Raw genomic sequence first — 24,733 nt, 5'->3', positions numbered from 1 at the left:
TATGTAATATCGAAAAGGTGATAAGGCATGTAACACCTGGGTATCTTTACTGAGATGTTAAGTCATTGGTGTGCGAATAGGTCATCAGTCTAATACAGACACATTCCATGTGTCTTCATCAGGTTCTGCTCCGACCAGCACCGGAAGTGACTGACGACTCGTCTCCCTTACTATTTCGGCAGGTTCCTCTCTACCCCCAAAACTCGTTAGATATTTAAGAAGAGTCCTGGGGAGAGGGATGGTGCCTCGAAGTTCAGATTCCCTGCTGCACTTGACCTCTTCCTCCAAGTAAACATAAGACGTACTGCTGCAGGCCTACTGGCCCAAGCTAAGCAAGTCCGCCTTACACCTTACTATCATCCCCGTCCCCCCTTGCTCAGGAATCTTAGTGGTGGGGTTATAGAATTTGGTAAACGTCTTGATTGTGGTGATCTTAGATATTGGGGATATAACAGGTTGAAACAAGGTGTGGGTGTGACGTCACTGATCACCAAGTAAACGCAGGTGGGAGTGTGACGTCATGGGAGGTGTCCCTATCTGTGCCGGCATGTGTTGGTGGTAGAGATATTGGCAAATATTGTAAGGAGTTGGTGACTGTGATTTTTGTGTGAATGTTTATAAAAATGAGTGTTTTCTGTGATCTTGGTGGTTTTGAGGTGAGTGATCATGGAAGTTAGTTGATGGATGTCCTAGTTTTTTTGTGTGTACATGATATGTTTTCAGTTGGTGGTGATCCTGTTGTGTTTCAGTGTTGTTTGTGGGAGTATTCAAAGGAGTTTGATGATGTTTTTGAAGGTGTTCAAATGATGTTTTTGGAGTATTCAAAGGTAATTGATGGTGTTTTTGGTGTTCAAAGTAAAACGTTGTTTGTGTGTGTGTGTGTGTGTGTGTGTGTGTGTGTGTGTGTGTGTGTGTGTGTGTGTCTGTGTGTGTTAGTTTTGGTAAATGTCTCGTGTCATAAGTGTATGTGTTAGTTTTTGTGATAATGTAAAGTTTGGAGACTGAGGGAGTAGTATGGTGGATGAGTTGTAATTTCAGTTAATAAAATGTGTAAGTGTAGATGAATTAGAGGTGTCAAATCTTATTTGGGAGTATTCAAAATTATATTTTGGAAGTGTTCCAATGATGTCTTCGAAATGTTCTAATGTAATTTGGAAATGTTTCAGTGTTGTTTGGAAATGTTCAAAGGTGTTTTTGTGAGTATTCAAATGATTTATGCGAGTGTTTTGATGGTGTTCAAAGTAAAATGTGGTGTCTGTGTGTTAATGCACTGTCTTTGTGTTGTCTTGTTCTTCTGTGTTACTGCACTCTTTGTGTTATTGTCTTGTTCGTGTTACAGCACTGTCTTTGTGTTATTGTCTTGTTCTTCGGTGTTACAGCACTGTCTTTGTGTTGTTTTGTTCTTCTGTGTTACAGCACTGTCTTTGTGTTATTGTCTTGTCCTGTGTTACAGCACTGTCTTTGTGTTATTGTCTTGCTCTGTGTTACAGAACTGTCTTTGTGTTATTGTCTTGTTCTTCTATGTTACAGCACTGTCTTTGTGTTATTATCTTGTTCTTCTGTGTTACTGCACTGTCTTTGTGTTATTGTCTTGTGTTACTGCACTGTCTTTGTGTTATTGTCTTGTTCTTCTGTGTTACTGCACTGTCTTTGTGTTATTGTCTTGTTCTTCTGTGTTATTGTCTTGTTCTTCTGTGTTACAGCACTGTCTTTGTGTTATTGTCTTCTGTGTTACTGCACTGTCTTTGTGTTATTGTCTTGTTCTTCTATGTTACAGCACTGTCTTTGTGTTATTATCTTGTTCTTCTGTGTTACTGCACTGTCTTTGTGTTATTATCTTGTTCTTCTATGTTACAGCACTGTCTTTGTGTTATTGTCTTGTTCTTCTATGTTACAGCACTGTCTTTGTGTTATTATCTTGCTCTTCTGTGTTACTGCACTGTCTTTGTGTTATTGTCTTCTGTGTTACTGCACTGTCTTTGTGTTATTGTCTTGTTCTTCTGTGTTACTGCAATGTCTTTGTGTTATTGTCTTGTTCTTCTGTGTTACAGCACTGTCTTTTTGTTATTGCTTTGTTCTTCTGTGTTACAGCACTGTCTTTGTGTTATTGCTTTGTTCTTCTGTGTTACAGCATTTTGTGTTATTGTCTTGTTCTTCTGTGTTACAGCACTGTCTTTGTGTTATTGTCTTGTTCTTCTGTGTTACAGCACTGTCTTTGTGTTACTGTCTTGTTCTGTGTTACTACACTGTCTTTGTGTTATTGTCTTGTTCTTCTGTGTTACAGCACTGTCTTTGTGTTATTGCTTTGTTCTTCTGTCTTACAGCACTGTCTTTGTGTTATTGCTTTGTTCTTCTGTGTTACAGCACTTTGTGTTATTGTCTTGTTCTTCTGTGTTACAGCACTGTCTTTGTGTTACTGTCTTGTTCTTCTGTGTTACTACAATGTCTTTGTGTTATTGTCTTGTTCTTCTGTGTTACTACACTGTCTTTGTGTTATTGTCTTGTTTTTCTATGTTACTACACTGTCTTTGTGTTACTGTCTTGTTCTTCTGTGTTACTACACTGTCTTTGTGTTATTGTCTTGTTCTTCTGTGTTACTGCACTGTCTTTGTGTTATTGTCTTGTTCTTCTGTGTTACAGCACTGTCTTTGTGTTATTGTCTTGTTCTTCTGTGTTACTACACTGTCTTTGTGTTATTGCTTTGTTCTTCTGTGTTACAGCACTGTCTTTGTGTTATTGTCTTGTTCTTCTGTGTTACTACACTGTCTTTGTGTTATTGTCTTGTTCTTCTGTGTTACAGCACTGTCTTTGTGTTATTGTCTTGTTCTTCTGTGTTACTGCAATGTCTTTGCGATATTGTCTTGTTCTTCTGCGTTACTACACTGTCTTTGTGTTATTGTCTTGTTCTTCTGTGTTACTACACTGTCTTTGTGTTATTGTCTTGTTCTTCTGTGTTACTACACTGTCTTTGTGCTATTGTCTTGTTCTTCTGTGTTACTACACTGTCTCTGTGTTATTGTCTTGTTCTTCTGTGTTACTACACTGTCTCTGTGTTGTTGTTGTTGTCGTGTTACTACACTGTCTCTGTGTTGTTGTTGTTGTCGTGTTACTACACTGTCTCTGTGTTGTTGTCTTGTTCTTCTGTGTTACTACACTGTCTTTGTGGTTTACTGTGCCCTTTTTTTATTTGTCACTGAACTGTTCTTGCTTATTACTTAAATTTTCTTGAATATTGTCATTCTTGTACACTGATGTAGTGTTGTTGTATTTCCCTCTGACATCTTCCACAATAGTTTCTCCAACATTGGCATCCATGTCTCCCAAAACAATTATGTTGACCCAAAATTCCCAAAACATTAACTAAACACTTCTCAGGATCCATGTTCCACTCTCCTCCACACTTGTCTTCTCTAAACAATATTAATACAAATAACACAATATATAACACACACAAAATTAATATCCCTCCAGGAATAAAGTTGATTATCTTGGTAATGTTGATCTTATGACAAAAAAATATTTCATCCTGGTAAATTCGATTCAATGTTTGTCTCTTATACCGATGTTTATGCACTTATATGTTGCTGTGATCCACATTTGCAAAAACTAGCAATAAAAAATATTATTTTGCGTTTGTTTTTATGTTTAACTTGTGTTATGTTGATCTATACATCCTCTTGTCTTTATAGTGTTTATGTTCTTCATTACTTAAACATTATCATCCACATCGTTCTGGCAATCACAGTTTTAATACACAATTCCTGGTATAAACACTACACAATACACAAACGTCTGTTGTACATATTAAAAACCATTGTACAATTCTAACATTGTGTCCGGGTGCTGTTGTACTCTCCCACAGCACTCCCACACCCTTCCCGTACTCTCCCACAGCACTCCCACACCCTGCACTCTCCCACAGCACTCCCACACCCTTCCTGTACTCTCCCACAGCACTCCCACACCCTGTACTCTCCCACAGCACTCCCACACCCTTCCTGTGCTCTCCCACAGCACTCCCACACCCTTCCTGTACTCTCCCACAACACTCCCACACCCTTCCTGTACTCTACCACAGCACTCCCACACCCTTCCTGTCCTCTCCTACAGCACTCCCAAACCCTTCCTGTACTCTCCCACAGCACTCCCTCACCCTTCCTGTACTCTCCCACAGCACTCCCACACCCTTCCTGTACTCTCCCACAGCACTCCCACACCCTTCCTGTACTCTCCCACAGCACTCCCACACCCTTCCTGTACTCTCCCACAGCACTCCCACACCCTTCCTGTACTCTCCCACAGCATTCCCACACCCTTCCTGTACTCTCCCACAGCACTCCCACACCCTTCCTGTACTCTCCCACAGCACTCCCAAACCCTTCCTGAACTCTCCCACAGCACTCCCACACCCTTCCTGTACTCTCCCAGAGCATTCCCACACCCTTACTGTACTCTCCCACAGCACTCCCACACCCTTACTGTACTCTCCCACAGCACTCCAACACCCTGTACTCTCCCACAGCACTCTCACACACTGTACTCTCCCACAGCACTCCCACACCCTGTACTCTCCCACAGCACTCCCACACCCTGTACTCTCCCACAGCACTCCCACAAACTTCCTGTACTCACCCACAGCACTCCCACACCCTTCCTGCACTCTCCCACAGCACTCCCACACCCTGTACTCTCCCATAGCTCTCCAACACCTTTCCAGTGCTCTCCCACAGCACTCCCACACCCCGTACTCTCCCAGAGTACTCCCACACCCTTCCTGTACTCTCCCACAGCACTCCCACACCTTTCCTGTACTCTCCCACAACACTCCCACACCCTTCCTGTGCTCTCCCTTACAGCACTCCCACACCTTTCCTGTACTCTCCCATAACACTCCCACACCCTTCCTGTACTCTCCCACAACACTCCCATACCCTTCCTGTACTCTCCCACAGGACTCCCACTCCCTTCCTGTACTCTCCCATAGCACTCCCATACCCTTCCTGTACTCTCCCACTGCACTCCCACACACTTCCTGTACTCTCCCACAGCACTCCCACACCCTTTCTGTACTCTCCCACAGCACTCCGACACCCTTCCTGTACTCTCCCACTGCACTCCCACACCCTTCCTCTACTCTCTCACAGCACTCCCACACCCTTCCTGTACTCTCCCACAGCACTCCAACACCCTGTACTCTCCCACAGCACTCTCAAAGCACTCTCACACCCTTCCTGTACTCTCCCACAGCACTCCCACACCCTTACTGTACTCTCCCACAGCAGTCCCACACCCTTACTGTACTCTCACACAGCACTCCAACACCCTGTACTCTCACACAGCACTCCCACAGCACTCTCACACCCTGTACTCTCCCACAGAACTCCCACACCCTTCCTGTACTCTCCCAAAGCACTCACAAACCCTTCCTGTACTCTCCCACAGCACTCCCACACCCTTCTTGTACTCTCCCACAAGTCTCCAACACCTTTCCAGTGCTCTCCCACAGCACTCCCACACCCTTCCTGTACTCTCCCACAGCACTCCCACTCCCTTCCTGTACTCTCCCACAGCACTCTCATACCCTTCCTGTACTCTCCCACTGCACTCCCACACCCTTCCTGTACTCTCCCACAGCACTCCCACACCCTTTCTGTACTCTCCCACAGCACTCCCACACCCTTTCTGTACTCTCCCACAGCACTCCCACATTCTTCCTGTTCTCTCCCACAGCACTCTTACACCCTTCCTGTACTCTCCCACTGCACTCCCACACCCTTCCTGTACTCTCCCACAGCAATCCCACACCCTTCCTGTACTCTCCCACAGCACTCCCACACCCTTCCTGTTCTCTCCCACAGCACTCGCACACCCTTCCTTTACTCTCCCACAGCACTCCCACACCCTTCCTGTGCTCTCCCACAGCACTCCCACACCCTTCCTGTACTCTCCCACAGCACTCCCACACCCTTCCTGTACTCTCCCACAGCACTCCCACACCCTTCCTGTACTCTCCCACAGCACTCCCACACCCTGTGCTCTCCCACAGCACTCCCACACCCTTCCTGTACTCTCCCACAGCACTCCCACACCCTTCCTGTGCTCTCCCACAGCACTCCCACACCCTTCCTGTACTCTCCCACAGCACTCCCACACCCTGTACGCTCCCATAGCACTCCCACACCCTTCCTGTACTCTCCCACAGCACTCCCACAACCTTCCTGTACTCTCACACAGCACTCCCACACCCTTCCTGTTCTCTCCCACAGCACTCCCACACCCTTACTGTACTCTCCCACAGCACTCCCACATCCTTACTGTACTCTCCCACAGCACTCCAACACCCTATACTCTCCCACAGCACTCCCACAGCACTCCCACACCCTTCCTGTACTCTCACACAGCACTCCCACACCCTTACTGTACTCTCCCACAGCACTCCCACACCCTTACTCTACTCTCCCACAGCACTCCAACACCCTGCACTCTCCCACAGCACTCCCACAGCACTCTCACACCCTTCTGTACTCTCCCACAGCACTCCCACACCCTTCCTGTACTCTCTCACAGCACTTCCACACCCTTCCTGTACTCTTCCACAGCACTCCCACACCCTATCTGAACTCTCCCACAGCACTCCCACACCCTTCCTGTGCTCTCCCACAGCACTCCCACACCCTTCCTGTACTCTCCCACAGCACTCTTACACCCTTCCTGTACTCTACCACAGCCTTCCTGTGCTCTCCCACAGCACTCCCACACCCTACCTGTACTCTCCCACTGCACTCCCACACCCTGTGCTCTCCCACAGCACTCCCACACCCTTCCTGTACTCTCCCACAGCACTCCCACACCCTTCCTGTACTCTCCCACAGCACTCCCACACCTTTCCAGTACTCTCCCACAGCCTTCCTGTACTCTCCCACGGCACTCCCACACCCTTCCTGTAGTCTCCCACAGCACTCCAACACCTTTCCAGTGCTCTCCCACAGCACTCCCACACCCTTCCTGTAATCTCCCAGAGTACTCCCACACTCTTCCTGTACTCTCCCACAGCACTCCCACACCTTTCCTGTACTCTCCCACAACACTCCCACACCCTTCCTGTACTCTCCCTCACAGCACTCGCACACCTTTCTTGTACTCTCACATAACACTCCCACATACTTCCTGTACTCTCCCACAACACACCCACACCCTTCCTGTACTCTCCCACAGCACTCCCACTCCCTTCCTGTACTCTCCCACAGAATTCCCATACCCTTCCTGTACTCTCCCACTGCACTCCCACACCCTTCCTGTACTCTCCCACAGCACTCCCACACCCTTCTTGTACTCTCCCACAGCACTCCCACACCCTCCCTGTACTCTCCCACAGCACTCCCACACCTTTCCAGCACTCTCCCACAGCACTCTCACACCCTTCCTGTAATCTCCCACAGTACTCCCACACCCTTCCTGTACTCTCCCACAGCACTCCAACACCTTCCTGTACTCTCCCCTAAAACTCCCTCACCCTTCCTGTACTCTCCCACAGCACTCTCACATCTTTCCTGTACTCTCCCATAACACTCCCACACCCTTCCTGTACTCTCCCACAGTACACCTACACCCTTCCTGTACTCTCCCACAGCACTCCCACACCCTTCCTGTACTCACAGACAACACTCCCACACCCTTCCTGTACTCTCCCACAGCACTCCCTCACCCTTCTTGTACTCTCCCACAACACTCCCACACCCTTCCTGTACTCTCCCACTGCACTCCCACACCCTTGCTGTACTCTCAGACAACACTCCCACACCTTTCCTGTACTCTCCCACAAAACTCGCACACCCTTCCTGTTCTCTCCCACAACACTCCGACACCCTTCCTGTACTCTCCCACAGCACTCCCACACCTTTCCTGTACTCTCCTACAACACTCCCACACCCTTCCTGTATTCTCCCACAACACTCCCACACCCTTCCTGTTCTCTCCCACAGCACACTCACACCCTTCCTGTACTCTCCCACAACACTCCCACACCCTTCCTGTACTCTCCCACAGCACTCCCACACCTTTCTTGTACTGTCCCACAGCACTATCACACCCTTCCTGTACTCTCCCACAACACTCCCACACCCTTCCTGTACTCTATCACACTCCCACACCCTTCCTGTTCTCTCCCACAACACTCCCACACCCTTCCTGTACTCTCCCACAACACTCTCACACCCTTCCTGTACTCTCCCACAGCACTCCCACACCATGTATTCTCCCATAGCACTCCCACATCCTTCCTGTACTCTCCCACAGCACTCCCACACCCTTTCTGTACTCTCCCACAGCACTCCCACACCCTTTCTGTACTCTTCCACAGCACTCCCACACCCCTCCTGTACTCTCCCACAGCACTCCCACACCTTTCCTGTACTCTCCCACAACACTCACTCCCTTCCTGTACTCTCCCACAACACTCTCACACCCTTCCTGTACTCTCACACAGCACTCCCGCACCCTTTCTCTACTCTCCCACATCACTCCCACACCCTTCTTGTAATCTCCCACAGCACTCCCATACCCTTTCTGCACTCTCCCACAGCACTCCCACACCCTTCCTGTACTCTCCCACTGCACTCCCACACCCTTCCTGTACTCTCAGACAACACTCCCACACCCTTCCTGTACTCTTCCACAGCACTCCCACACCCTTGTACTCTCCCACAACACTCCCACACCCTTCCTGTACTCTCCCACAGCACTCCCACACCTTTCCTGTACTCTCCTACAACACTCCCACACCCTTCCTGTACTCTCCCACAACACTCCCACACCCTTTCTGCACTCTCCCACAGCACTCCCACACCCTTCCTCTACTCTCTCACAGCACTCCCACACCCTTCCTGTACTCTCCCACAGCACTCCAACACCCTGTATTCTCCCACAGCACTCCCAAAGCACTCTCACACCCTTCCTGTACTCTCCCACAGCACTCCCACACCCTTACTGTACTCTCCCACAGCAGTCCCACACCCTTACTGTACTCTCCCACAGCACTCCAACACCCTGTACTCTCCCACAGCACTCCCACAGCACTCTCACACCCTGTACTCTCCCACAGCACTCCCACACCCTTCCTGTACTCTCCCAAAGCACTCACAAACCCTTCCTGTACTCTCCCACAGCACTCCCACACCCTTCTTGTACTCTCCCACAAGTCTCCAACACCTTTCCAGTGCTCTCCCACAGCACTCCCACACCCTTCCTGTACTCTCCCACAGCACTCCCACTCCCTGTACTCTCCCACAGCACTCTCATACCCTTCCTGTACTCTCCCACTGCACTCCCACACCCTTCCTGTACTCTCCCACAGCACTCCCACACCCTTTCTGTACTCTCCCACAGCACTCCCACACCCTTTCTGTACTCTCCCACAGCACTCCCACATTCTTCCTGTTCTCTCCCACAGCACTCTTACACCCTTCCTGTACTCTCCCACTGCACTCCCACACCCTTCCTGTACTCTCCCACAGCAATCCCACACCCTTCCTGTACTCTCCCACAGCACTCCCACACCCTTCCTGTTCTCTCCCACAGCACTCGCACACCCTTCCTTTACTCTCCCACAGCACTCCCACACCCTTCCTGTGCTCTCCCACAGCACTCCCACACCCTTCCTGTACTCTCCCACAGCACTCCCACACCCTGTACTCTCCCACAGCACTCCCACACCCTTCCTGTAGTCTCCCACAGCACTCCCACACCCTTCCTGTGCTCTCCCACAGCACTCCCACACCCTTCCTGTACTCTCCCACAGCACTCCCACACCCTTCCTGTACTCTCCCACAGCACTCCCACACCCTGTACGCTCCCATAGCACTCCCACACCCTTCCTGTACTCTCCCACAGCACTCCCACAACCTTCCTGTACTCTCACACAGCACTCCCGCACCCTTCCTGTTCTCTCCCACAGCACTCCCACACCCTTACTGTACTCTCCCACAGCACTCCCACATCCTTACTGTACTCTCCCACAGCACTCCAACACCCTGTACTCTCCCACAGCACTCCCACAGCACTCACACCCTTCCTGTACTCTCCCACAGCACTCCCACACCTTTCCTGTACTCTCCCACAGCACTCCCACACCCTTACTCTACTCTCCCACAGCACTCCAACACCCTGCACTCTCCCACAGCACTCCCACAGCACTCTCACACCCTTCTGTACTCTCCCACAGCACTCCCACACCCTTCCTGTACTCTCTCACAGCACTTCCACACCCTTCCTGTACTCTCCCACAGCACTCCCACACCCTATCTGAACTCTCCCACAGCACTCCCACACCCTTCCTGTGGTCTCCCACAGCACTCCCACACCCTTCCTGTACTCTCCCACAGCACTCCTTCACCCTTCCTGTACTCTACCACAGCCTTCCTGTGCTCTCCCACAGCACTCCCACACCCTACCTGTACTCTCCCACTGCACTCCCACACCCTGTGCTCTCCCACAGCACTCCCACACCCTTCCTGTACTCTCCCACAGCACTCCCACACCCTTCCTGTACTCTCCCACAGCACTCCCACACCTTTCCAGTACTCTCCCACAGCCTTCCTGTACTCTCCCACGGCACTCCCACACCCTTCCTGTAGTCTCCCACAGCACTCCAACACCTTTCCAGTGCTCTCCCACAGCACTCCCACACCCTTCCTGTAATCTCCCAGAGTACTCCCACACTCTTCCTGTACTCTCCCACAGCACTCCCACACCTTTCCTGTACTCTCCCACAACACTCCCACACCCTTCCTGTACTCTCCCTCACAGCACTCGCACACCTTTCCTGTACTCTCACATAACACTCCCACATCCTTCCTGTACTCTCCCACAACACACCCACACCCTTCCTGTACTCTCCCACAGCACTCCCACTCCCTTCCTGTACTCTCCCACAGAATTCCCATACCCTTCCTGTACTCTCCCACTGCACTCCCACACCCTTCCTGTACTCTCCCACAACACTCCCACACCCTTTATATACTCTCCCACAGCACTCGCACACCCTTCCTGTACTCTCCCACAGCACTCCCACACCCTTCTTGTACTCTCCCACAGCACTCCCACACCCTCCCTGTACTCTCCCACAGCACTCCCACACCCTTCCTGTAATCTCCCACAGTACTCCCACACCCTTCCTGTACTCTCCCACAGTACTCCCACACCCTTCCTGTACTCTCCCACAGCACTCCAACACCTTCCTGTACTCTCCCCTAAAACTCCCTCACCCTTCCTGTACTCTCCCACAGCACTCTCACATCTTTCCTGTACTCTTCCATAACACTCCCACACCCTTCCTGTACTCTCCCACAGTACACCTACACCCTTCCTGTACTCTCCCACAGCACTCCCACACCCTTCCTGTACTCACAGACAACACTCCCACACCCTTCCTGTACTCTCCCACAGCACTCCCTCACCCTTCTTGTACTCTCCCACAACACTCCCACACCCTTCCTGTACTCTCCCACTGCACTCCCACACCCTTGCTGTACTCTCAGACAACACTCCCACACCTTTCCTGTACTCTCCCACAAAACTCCCACACCCTTCCTGTTCTCTCCCACAACACTCCGACACCCTTCCTGTACTCTCCCACAGCACTCCCACACCTTTCCTGTACTCTCCTACAACACTCCCACACCCTTCCTGTACTCTCCCACAACACTCCCACACCCTTCCTGTTCTCTCCCACAGCACACTCACACCCTTCCTGTACTCTCCCACAACACTCCCACACCCTTCCTGTACTCTCCCACAGCACTCCCACACCTTTCTTGTACTGTCCCACAGCACTATCACACCCTTCCTGTACTCTCCCACAACACTCCCACACCCTTCCTGTACTCTCTCACACTCCCACACCCTTCCTGTTCTCTCCCACAACACTCCCACACCCTTCCTGTACTCTCCCACAACACTCTCACACCCTTCCTGTACTCTCCCACAGCACTCCCACACCATGTACTCTCCCATAGCACTCCCACATCCTTCCTGTACTCTCCCACAGCACTCCCACACCCTTTCTGTACTCTCCCACAGCACTCCCACACCCTTTCTGTACTCTTCCACAGCACTCCCACACCCCTCCTGTACTCTCCCACAGCACTCCCACACCTTTCCTGTACTCTCCCACAACACTCACTCCCTTCCTGTACTCTCCCACAACACTCTCACACCCTTCCTGTACTCTCACGCAGCACTCCCACACCCTTTCTCTACTCTCCCACTTCACTCCCACACCCTTCTTGTAATCTCCCACAGCACTCCCATACCCTTTCTGCACTCTCCCACAGCACTCCCACACCCTTCCTGTACTCTCCCACTGCACTCCCACACCCTTCCTGTACTCTCAGACAACACTCCCACACCCTTCCTGTACTCTTCCACAGCACTCCCACACCCTTGTACTCTCCCACAACACTCCCACACCCTTCCTGTACTCTCCCACAGCACTCCCACACCTTTCCTGTACTCTCCTACAACACTCCCACACCCTTCCTGTACTCTCCCACAACACTCCCACACCCTTCCTGTACTCTCCCACAGCACACTCACACTGTTCCTGTACTCTCCCACAACACTCCCACACCCTTTCTGCACTCTCCCACAGCACTCCCACACCCTTCCTGTACTCTCCCACAGCACTCCCACACCTTTCTTTTACTGTCCCACAGCACTCCCACACCCTTCCTGTACTCTCCCACAGCACTCCCACGCCCTTCCTGTACTCTTCCACAGCACTCCCACACCCTTCCTGTACTCTCCCACAACACTCCCATACCCTTCATGTACTCTCCCACAACACTCCCACACCCTTCCTGTTCTCTCCCACAACACTCCCACACCCTTCCTGTACTCTCCCACAACACTCTCACACCCCTCCTGTACTCTCCCACAGCACTCCCACACCATGTACTCTCCCACAGCACTCCCACATCCTTCCTGTACTCTCCCACAGCACTCCCACACCCTTTCTGTACTCTCACACAGCACTCCCACACCCTTTCTGTACTCTTCCACAGCACTCCCACACCCTTCCTGGAATCTCCCACAGCACTCCCACACCTTTCCTGTACTCTCCCACAACACTCACACCCTTCCTGTACTCTCCCACAACACTCTCACACCCTTCCTGTACTCTCCCACAGCACTCCCACACCCTTTCTCTACTCTCCCACATCACTCCCACACCCTTCCTGTACTCTCCCACAGCACTTCCATACCCTTCCTGTACTCACCCACAGCACTCTCACACCCTGTACTTTCCCACAGCACTCCTATACCTTATCTGCACTCTCCCACAACACTCTCACACCCCTCCTGTACTCTCCCACAGCACTCCCACACCATGTACTCTCCCACAGCACTCCCACATCCTTCCTGTACTCTCCCACAGCACTCCCACACCCTTTCTGTACTCTCACACAGCACTCCCACACCCTTTCTGTACTCTTCCACAGCACTCCCACACCCTTCCTGGAATCTCCCACAGCACTCCCACACCTTTCCTGTACTCTCCCACAACACTCACACCCTTCCTGTACTCTCCCACAACACTCTCACACCCTTCCTGTACTCTCCCACAGCACTCCCACACCCTTTCTCTACTCTCCCACATCACTCCCACACCCTTCCTGTACTCTCCCACAGCACTTCCATACCCTTCCTGTACTCACCCACAGCACTCTCACACCCTGTACTTTCCCACAGCACTCCCATACCTTATCTGCACTCTCCCACAGCACTCCCACACCCTTCCTGTACTCTCCCTCAGCACTCCAACACCTTTCCTGTACTCTCCCACAACACTCACACCCTTCCTGTTCTCTCCCACAGCACTCCCACACTGTTCCTGTATTCACCCACAGCACTCCCACACCCTTCCTGTACTCTCCCACAACACTCCTACACCCTTTCTGTACTCTTCCACAGCACACTCAAACCATTCCTGTACTCTCCCACAGCACTCCCACACCCTTCCTGCACTCTCCCACAGCACTCCCACACCCTTCCTGTACTCTCCCACAACACTCCCACACCCTTCCTGTACTCTCCCACAGCACTCCCACACCCTTCCTGTACTCTTCCACAGCACTCCCACACCTTTCCTGTACTCTCCCACAACACTCCCACACCCTTCCTGTACTCTCAGACTACACTCCCACACCCTTCCTGTACTCTCCCACAACATTCCCACACCCTTCCTGTACTCTTCCACAGCACACTCACACCATTCCTGTGCTCTCCCACAGCACTCCCACACCCTTCCTGCACTCTCCGACAGCACTCCCACACGCTTCCTGTACTCTCCCACAGCACTCCCACACCTTTCTTGTACTGTCCCACAGCACTCCCACACCCTGCACTCTCCGACAGCACTCCCACACCCTTCCTGTACTCTCCCACAGCACTCCCACACCTTTCTTGTACTGTCCCACAGCACTCCCACACCCTTCCTGTACTCTCCCACAACACTCCTACACCCTTCCTGTACTCTCCCACAGCACTCCCACACCCTTCCTGTACTCTTCCACAGCACTCCCACACCCTTCCTGTACTCTCCCACAACACTCCCACACCCTTCCTGTACTCTCCCACAACACTCCCACACCCTTCCTGTTCTCTCCCACAACACTCCCACACCCTTCCTGTACTCTCCCACAACACCCTCACACCCTTCCTGTACTCTCCCACAGCACTCCCACACCATGTACTCTCCCACAGCACTCCCAAATCCTTCCTGTACTCTCCCACAGCACTCCCACACCCTTTCTGTACTCTCCCACATCACTCCCACACCCTTTCTGTACTCTTCCACAGCACTCCCACACCCTTCCTGTACTCTCCCACAGCACTCCCACACCTTTCCAGTACTCTCCCACACCACTCTTACACCCTTCCTGTACTCTCCCACAGCACTCCTATACCCTTCCTGTACTCACCCACAGCAATCTCACACCCTTCCTGTACTCTCCCACAGCACTTCCATACCCTTTCTGCACTCTCCCACAGCACTCCCACACCCTTCCTGTACTCTCCCACAGCACTCCCACACTGTTCCTGTACTCACCCACAGCACTCGCATACCCTTCCTGTACTCACCCACAGCACTCCCACACCCTTCCTGTACTCTCCCACAACACTCGCATACCCTTCCTGTACTCACCCACAGCACTCCCACACCCTTCATGTACTCTCCCACAACACTCGCATACCCTTCCTGTACTCTCCCACAGCACTCCCACACTGTTCCTGTACTCACCCACAGCACTCGCATACCCTTCCTGTACTCACCCACAGCACTCCCACACCTTTCCTGTACACTCCCACAACACTCACACCCTTCCTGTTCTCTCCCACAGCACTCCCACACTGTTCCTGTACTCACCCACAGCACTCGCATACCCTTCCTGTACTCACCCACAGCACTCCCACACCCTTCCTGTACTCTCCCACAACACTCGCATACCCTTCCTGTACTCACCCACAGCACTCCCACGCTTTTCCTGTACTCTCCCACAGCACTCCCACACCCTTCCTGTTCTCTCCCACAGCACTCCCACACTGTTCCTGTACTCAACCACAGCACTCCCACACCCTTCCTGTACTCTCCCACTGCACTCCCACTCCCTTCCTGTACTCTCCCACAGCACTCCCACACCCTTATACTCTCCCACAACACTCCCACACCCTTCATGTACTCTCCCACAGCACTCCCACACCTTTCCTGTACTCTTCTACAACACTCCCACACCCTTCGTGTACTCTCCCAAAACACTCCCACACCCTTCCTGTACTCTCCCACAGCTCACTCACACCCTTCCTGTACTCTCCCACAGCACTCCCACACCCTTCCTGCACTCTCCCACAGCACTCCCACACCTTTCATGTACTGTCCCACAGCACTTCCACACCCTTCCTGTACTTTCCCACAGCACTCCCACACCCTTCCTGTACTCTCCAACAACACTCCCACACCCTTCTTGTACTCTCCCACAACACTCCCACACCCTTCCTGTTCTCTCCCACAACACACTCACACCCTTCCTGTACTCTCCCGCAACACTCTCACACCCTTCCTGTACTCTCACACAGCACTCCCACACCATGTACTCTCCCACAGCACTATCTCATCCTTCCTGTACTCTCCCACAGTCTCAGCCGTTGCCCAGTTAGCAGCTAAATATAATATTTTTGAACGTTTCAATCTATATCACAGAGAAACCATACCACGGGCGGGATTTGAACCCGCGGTCAGAGAGTCTCAAAACTCTCTGACCGCGGGTTCAAATCCCGCCCTGGTATGGTTTGTTTGCTATCGTGTCATTACGATTTCGTGAGTCAAGTTGTATCACAGAGACTTTTGAAGATATTAAAGCCAGTCGAGGATGCTAGGAACTTTGACAATAGGGAACCTGCACATGGCAATGTTTCACAAAATTTTGTCCTGGTTACCGTACACAAGCGCTGAAATTGAAATCCGTTGAAATCCGAAAAGTTGGAAATAGAAAAAGGACCAGAGACCAGCTCAAAGGTCCCGAAGGTTCCAGAGGGACAATTAGATAAAAAATAATTACGTATATGGAAAAAACAACAGATTAACATATCTGGTAGGTCAAAAGAGAGGCATCTACAGGAGAATAAATAGGGCAGAAGGGCACTTAAGAAATCAATGTATTCAGTTAAAAAGAGAAATTTAAAAAATGGATTGAGAAAAGCCAAAAGACATTATGAAGTTAAAGTCGAAATGAACTCGAGGAATAACTAAAGGATTCTTTCATGTAAATAAGAGAAAGATTATGGACAAGACAGATCCACTTAAAAGTTGCTCAGGTTAACTGACTGAGTGAAGTGAAATGACTGAGTGAAGTGAAAGGACACAAGTGCAACTAATGTGACATTTTATTGTGGCAACGTTTCGCTCTCCAGGAACTTTGTCAAGCCGTTACAAACAATACATAGACACAGAGGGTGTATATAGGCTCAGAGCGAGGTGCAATACTAGTGTTAGTAGTAGTAGTAGTGATACATATGGTAAAACAATTAACTTGCAATTAGCTTTTATATCCTTTTACTCATGTGCAAGTTAATTGTTCTAACACTAGTATTGCACCTCACTCTGAGCCTATATGTACCCTCTGTGGCTATGTACTGTTGGTGGGTTGGTAGATAAGAAGCCTACACAGTAGGCTTCTTATCTACCAACCCACCTACACCAGCCTACACAGTAGGCTTCTTCAGTCGAGTACAGAAATTAGGCAGGAGCAGTAGAGATGTGAAGACGATGTAATCAGTTCATCACCCTTGAAGTCTTAGATTTGAGGTTGTCAGTCCCTCAGCCTGGAGAAGTTCTGTTCCAAAGTCTGGAACTAACTGAAGATCAAGCTACAGTGTTGAGACTTAAATACTGTCGGAAGGAGAGGTGCAGAGTAGTTGTAGTGAGAATGTAGTCACTGGGAGGTCATGTCCCTCTCAGGTCAAACAATTCTCACTTGAAAAAGTTCTCCAAGGTTGTCCAGGCTGAGGGAATGACAACCTCAAATCTACTTCAAGGGTGATGGACTGATTACATCGTCTTCACATCTCTACTGCTCCTGCCTAATTTCGGTACTCGACTGAAGAAGCCTACTGTGTAGGCGAAACGTTTCGAAATAAAGTTGCCTAAATGTTGCCTATGTGTCTTATCGACCAACCTGTCGATATTGTATACCATTTGATAATCACATGTATTGTTGGTAACGGCTTGACAAAGCTCCTGGAGAGCGAAACGTTGCCACAATAAAATGTCACATTAGTTACACTTGTGTCCTTTTACTTTACATATTGTCGATAATTCTACCAAAAATAGAGTTAGAAACAGATGTGCTCAGTCTTCAACACTTATCACAGTAAAGTATCACACAAGATCAGTACAGTAACATACATTAACAGTACAGCACAGTAACACAGATCAGTACAGTAACATACATTAACAGTACAGCACAGTAACACAGATCAGTACAGTAACATACATTAACAGTACAGCACAGTAACACAGATCAGTACAGTAACATACATTAACAGTACAGCACAGTAACACAGATCAGTACAGTAACATACATTAACAGTACAGCACAGTAACACAGATCAGTACAGTAACATACATTAACAGGACAGCACAGTAACACAGATCAGTACAGTAACATACATTAACAGTACAGCACAGTAACACAGATCAGTACAGTAACATACATTAACAGTACAGCACAGTAACACAGATCAGTACAGTAACATACATTAACAGTACAGCACAGTAACACAGATCAGTACAGTAACATACATTAACAGTACAGCACAGTAACACAGATCAGTACAGTAACATACATTAACAGTACAGCACAGTAACACAGATCAGTACAGTAACATACATTAACAGTACAGCACAGTAACACAGATCAGTACAGTAACATACATTAACAGTACAGCACAGTAACACAGATCAGTACAGTAACATACATTAACAGTACAGCACAGTAACACAGATCAGTACAGTAACATACATTAACAGTACAGCACAGTAACACAGATCAGTACAGTAACATACATTAACAGTACAGCACAGTAACACAGATCATTACAGTAACATACATTAACAGTACAGCACAGTAACACAGATCATTACAGTAACATACATTAACAGTACAGCACAGTAACACAGATCAGTACAGTAACATACATTAACAGTACAGCACAGTAACACAGATCAGTACAGTAACATACATTAACAGTACAGCACAGTAACACAGATCAGTACAGTAACATACATTAACAGTACAGCACAGTAACACAGATCAGTACAGTAACATACATTAACAGTACAGCACAGTAACACAGATCAGTACAGTAACATACATTAACAGTACAGCACAGTAACACAGATCAGTACAGTAACATACATTAACAGTACAGCACAGTAACACAGATCAGTACAGTAACATACATTAACAGTACAGCACAGTAACACAGATCAGTACAGTAACATACATTAACAGTACAGCACAGTAACACAGATCAGTACAGTAACATACATTAACAGTACAGCACAGTAACACAGATCAGTACAGTAACATACATTAACAGTACAGCACAGTAACACAGATCAGTACAGTAACATACATTAACAGCACAGCACAGTAACACAGATCAGTACAGTAACATACATTAACAGCACAGCACAGTAACACAGATCAGTACAGTAGCATACATTAACTGCACAGCACAGTAACACAGATCAGTACAGTAACATACATTAACAGTACAGCACAGTAACACAAATCAGTACAGTAACCCAAAAGATCAGTCCAGTAACACGGAAGATCAGTACAGTACATTACAGTAACACAGAAGATCAGTACAGCACAGTAACACAGATCAGTACAGTAACATACATTAACAGTACAGCACAGTAACACAGATCAGTACAGTAACATACATTAACAGTACAGTAACATACATTAACAGTACAGCACAGTAACACAGATCAGTACAGTAACATACATTAACAGTACAGCACAGTAACACAGATCAGTACAGTAACACAAAAGATAAGTACAGTAACACAGAAGATCAGTACAGTACATTACAATAACACAGAAGATCAGTACATTAAAGTACAGGACAGTAACACAGAAGATCAGTACATTAAAGTACAGGACAGTAACACAGAAGATCGGTTCAATAACATAGAAGATCAGTACAATACAGTAACACAGAAGATCAGTACAGTAACAAAAGATCAGTAAAGTACAGTAACACAGAAGATCAGTACAGTAATACAAAAGATCAGTACAGTACAGTAACCCAGAACTGTACAACACAGTAACACAGAGTACAATAACAGAAGGTTGGAGTGGGAATAACATCACCGTGGCTACTGTGAGGGAGGCTGGAGTGGGAATAACATCACCGTGGCTACTGTCAGGGAGGCTGGAGTGGGAATAACACCAGAGTAGCTACTGCTGAGGTCGACGCTTTTGAATCCAAATCATGAATTGTAAACAGCAATTAATAATAACAATAAAATTATTTGCGACCACTGTCAGCCTCAGAGTTATCTCTGAGTTACCAGACCTTGCCACGTGGAGGCCAGTGGTTCGTCTTTAAGGTCCCCCCCCCCCCTCGCCTTTCCCAGGTTCATGTATCCAGGAATCCATCCGTGGGCCCCCGGATGTCTCCCCTTCCTCACTTCCCTAAGGTCAGCCTCACCTCTCTCTCTCTGCCTTCCAGCCTCAGCCTTCCCCAGGTTCATGTATCCAGGAATCCATCCGTCCGCCTCCGGATGTTTTCCCTTCCTCACTTCCCCAAGGTCAGCCTCACCAACCTGTATTCTTGCTTTCCCCAGGTTCATGTATCCAGGAATACATCCGTCCGCCTCCGGATGTCTCCCCTTCCCCACTTACCCAAGGTCAGCCTCAACTGCTAGTATTCATGCCTTCCCCAGGTTCATGTATCCAGGAATCCATCCGTCTACCGCCAGATGTCTCCCCTTCCCCACTTACCCAAGGTCAGCCTCAACAACAACCTTCCCTAAGTTCATGTATCCAGAAATCCATCCGTTCGCTCCCGGATGTCTTCCCTTACCCACTTACCTAAGGTCGGCGGTGCCTTCCACGGATCAGTGTCTCCAGGAGTCCACTTATGTCACCTCAGGTGGACTCCCTTCCTCACTTCCCCAAAGTCAGCGGTATTCTTGCTGTCCCCAGGATCATGTATCCAGGAATCCTTCCGTCTACCGCCGGATATCTTCCCTTCCCCACTTACCCAAGGCCAGCCTCAACTGCATGTATTCATGCCTTCCCCAGGTTCATGTATCCAGGAATCCATCCGTTCGCTCCCGGATGTCTCCCCTTCCCCACTTACCCAAGGTTAGCCTCAACCACAACCTTCCCCAAGTTCATGAATCCAGGAATCCATCCGTTCGCTCCCGGATGTCTTCCCTTCCCCACTTACCTGAGGTCGGCGGTGCCTTCCCCGGATCAGTGTCTACAGGAGTCCACTAGTGTCACCTCAGGTGGACTCCCTTCCCCACTTCCCCTTGTCAGCGGTTGCCACCTTCAGTGACCTCGCTGCATGGAACCTTGGTCTTGTCTAGCTGGTCTACGGTAGAGACTGTCCAGGTGGTGGAATTACTGGAGGTGACACACACAGAAAACTGCGTCCAGTAATTACTCCCATCAAGACAGCCTGGACCGTAGGTCAGCTAGACACCACCAAGCTGCCTCACAGCTCGGCCACCTCCGAGAGGCTAATTAACATAAATTTTGGAAATCCTTTTATATTACACTATAAATTTATACTAAGTACAAGCTTTTCTTGCTTATTTATCAGTTTAAAAGTATTTGTGAGTGTTTTATTTTATGTAGATGAATGTCCAAGTGTTGAAGAACTTTTCCACCTCCATCAAAACTGTTTTAAATGTTATATTGTGTTCATTTTTATTTATTTATTGGTCATTTTCATGACATTGAAAGACTAACAAGCGCACAAACATACACATATATAAGTATTTTTACATACATTTATACTCTGGTTTACGGTATTTTGACGACATTCTTTGTGAAACATGTAAATATATAAAGACGGGACACGTTTGTGACACTAGTGGAGGACTGTGTCATGTGTACATGTTCTTATGTATGAAGGAATGTAATGCTTATGTGTTATTGTGTCACATAAGTGTTGTTAACTTCAGTATTTCAGTGTTTACACATGATCCACAGATTACCTTCACTTTCTGAACTTACCGTCTTCTATGTTATCCATATTATCTTTATCATCACTTCAATAATCATAATTCTGACATAAACTTTTCCTGGTATTGTCAACAGTCTTATTCCATTATAATTATTACATTCTTTAAAGTATTTTACCCTTTTCTTCTTTTATAAACATTATGAACAAAATCATTAACTACTCCAGTACTTTATTACAACTGCCTCACAAACTTCAATCTTAATTCATTCTAAATTTCCCTTTTTTAACGTTCTTATCGCCTCTTATCTTTCATAATGACTGGCTGACTCTGCTGACAGCAGAGTCAGCCAGCCAGAGTCAGCCAGACTGACAGTTGTACTACAGAACTGTGCTGTCCTTTACTGTGAATTATTATGTAGATCATACAAGTTTTTTTGACGTTTACTTTTCACTTTCATCTACACATATACATCACTACAAACACACATATATACATACATGTGTACACATATACATCACTACAAACACACTACTACCAACACACATATATACATACATGTGTACACATATACATCACTACAAACACACTACTACCAACACACATATATACATACATGTGTACACATATACATCACTACAAACACACTACTACCAACACACATATATACATACATGTGTACACATATACATCACTACAAACACACTACTACCAACACACAAATATACATACATGTGTACACATATACATAACTACAAACGCATTATTACCAACACACACATATACATACATGTGTACACATATACATCACTTCAAACACACTACTACCAACACACATATATACATGCATGTGTACACACATATCACTACAAACACACTACTAACAACACACATATATACATGTGTACACTTATACATCACTACAAAGACACTACTACCAACACACATATATACATACATGTGTACACACACATATCACTACAAACACACTACTACCAACACATATATACATGCATGTGTACACAAACATATCACTACGAACACACTACTAACAACACACATATATACATGTGTACACTTATACATCACTACAAACACACTACTACCAACACATATATACATACATGTGTACACACACACATCACTACAAACACACTACTACAACACACATATATACATACATGTGTACAAGTTCTTATAGACATATCTGCACTCTCCCTCACCATTGTTTAAATTAAACAATACTGTATAGTGTAAGAGAAATAAGAAAATTCCTGATTACATAATTTGAATTTTCTTAAGAAATTGGAATGCAGGTTACAATATTTTGATGACATATTTTGGGAAAATATGTAAATATGTAAAGAAGTGACTAACTTGAGAGACTTGTGGTTAAGACAAAGAAGATATTCAGTTTTCACAGATAGTCAGTTTTCACATATACACTTCTCTCACCTCTTAATTAATAACATTAAAAACATTCACCACCACAGATACAAAATAAAAACTTTCGGTGATGAAAAAAAAACTGTCAACTTGGATGATTTGATCTCTTGACAATAAGAATTTTGGTGGTGGCTGTCACAACCTGGCCAGTACGACTGTGTTACCACAACCTGGCCAGTACGACTGTGTGTTGCCACAACCTGGCCAGTACGACTGTGTGTTGCCACAACCTGGCCAGTACGACTGTGTGTTGCCACAACCTGGCCAGTACGACTGTGTGTTGCCACAACCTGGCCAGTACGACTGTGTTGCCACAACCTGGCCAGTACGACTGTGTGTTGCCACAAGCTGGCCAGTACGACTGTGTGTTAATGTCTCCCAGACTGTTGTTATGTACTGTGATGTATGAATGTTAACATATATTACACACTGAATGTTGCAGAGATATGTAGCACAAAGTCAGAAAGTTGTGAAAAAGTCACAAATGTAATAATGTACTAATGAACGAAGAAGTTTGTGTCACAGGTGAAAGTTCCTCTCTGTTATTATGTGTTTCTGTTGGAAATAGTGCTGGCAGGACTCTGTTGGTAAAAGACTTAAGGCAGCGGTTTGTTTGTTACTTATAAGATGACTCAAGTCAGGTGGTATTATACGTCTGCGTGATGGTGGTGTCTCCACCCACATTATTCTTTCAGTGACTTTTTATTTCAGTTCCTTCTTGGTGGGAAAGATTTTTGTCTCTGTCACATCACAGATATAATTGGTGCAGATGTTTCCTCTAGTAAATTAATGATGGATGATTTATATGAGCGAACACAGTAGAGGTGACCATTGACATTCCATGACTGTGTTCTCTTTCTTCCTCAGAAAACAATACTCGATGAATAGAAACCTGGCAAACCTCAAATACGACCACTAATACATTCCAAGAAGTAAGGAATTGCACCAAGCCCAGGAGCTTAACACCAACTGCTGATAAAATGGTGATCAATAGAAAATTTGCTGTGCTGGACAAACTAGAGTTGCAAGGTCGTGATATTGTTCCACAGAGGAAACCAGAATTAAACAACGCAGAATGATATAATTTCCTGGAATGACTGATGTTATTTGATGTGGGTATATGTGATGGGCTGTACAGCATACTACAGAAATTTTTCAAAAATGATAAATAAAAAAAATTATATACATACATTTATTTATTTATTTTATTTATTTATCGAAACAACAATTATTGAGGACTAGTCTGGGAGTTTACTCTATCATCAGACACTGTACAAAGTCATAGAAGATCAGTTATAAAGAACCTGATCTTAACATATGCTAAACATTATGCTATTATAAGTATTATGGAAAGATAAAAAAAGTAAAAAGTAGGAATAGAGTAAGTTACTTTATTTCTAGTTATATAATTTTATTTTCTTCATTTTTAAGATACTGGAACAAAGCAGAGCTCCCCTGTCCGTATTTCATAGTTGTCTTGTGTTCCAGCATCCTACCTGGAAACTGACGCCAGGTCTTGTG

The 24,733-nt window shown here is 47.4% G+C and overlaps 1 long non-coding RNA gene across 1 annotated transcript in view; it reads left to right on the top strand.

Annotated features, from left to right (window-relative positions):
- Nucleotides 1-24,407, top strand: part of LOC138854360 (uncharacterized) — a 74,603-nt gene extending 50,196 nt beyond the window's left edge. The window contains exon 4 of the long non-coding RNA XR_011393553.1: nucleotides 24,080-24,407. This is a non-coding gene — a long non-coding RNA (uncharacterized lncRNA). The remainder of the gene's footprint in view (nucleotides 1-24,079) is intronic.
- The last annotated feature ends 326 nt before the right edge of the window (nucleotides 24,408-24,733 follow it).

Source organism: Cherax quadricarinatus, chromosome 56 (genome assembly GCF_038502225.1).
Source record: "Cherax quadricarinatus isolate ZL_2023a chromosome 56, ASM3850222v1, whole genome shotgun sequence".
NCBI lineage: Eukaryota > Metazoa > Arthropoda > Malacostraca > Decapoda > Parastacidae > Cherax > Cherax quadricarinatus.
This window is presented reverse-complemented; position numbering and strand designations above follow the sequence as displayed.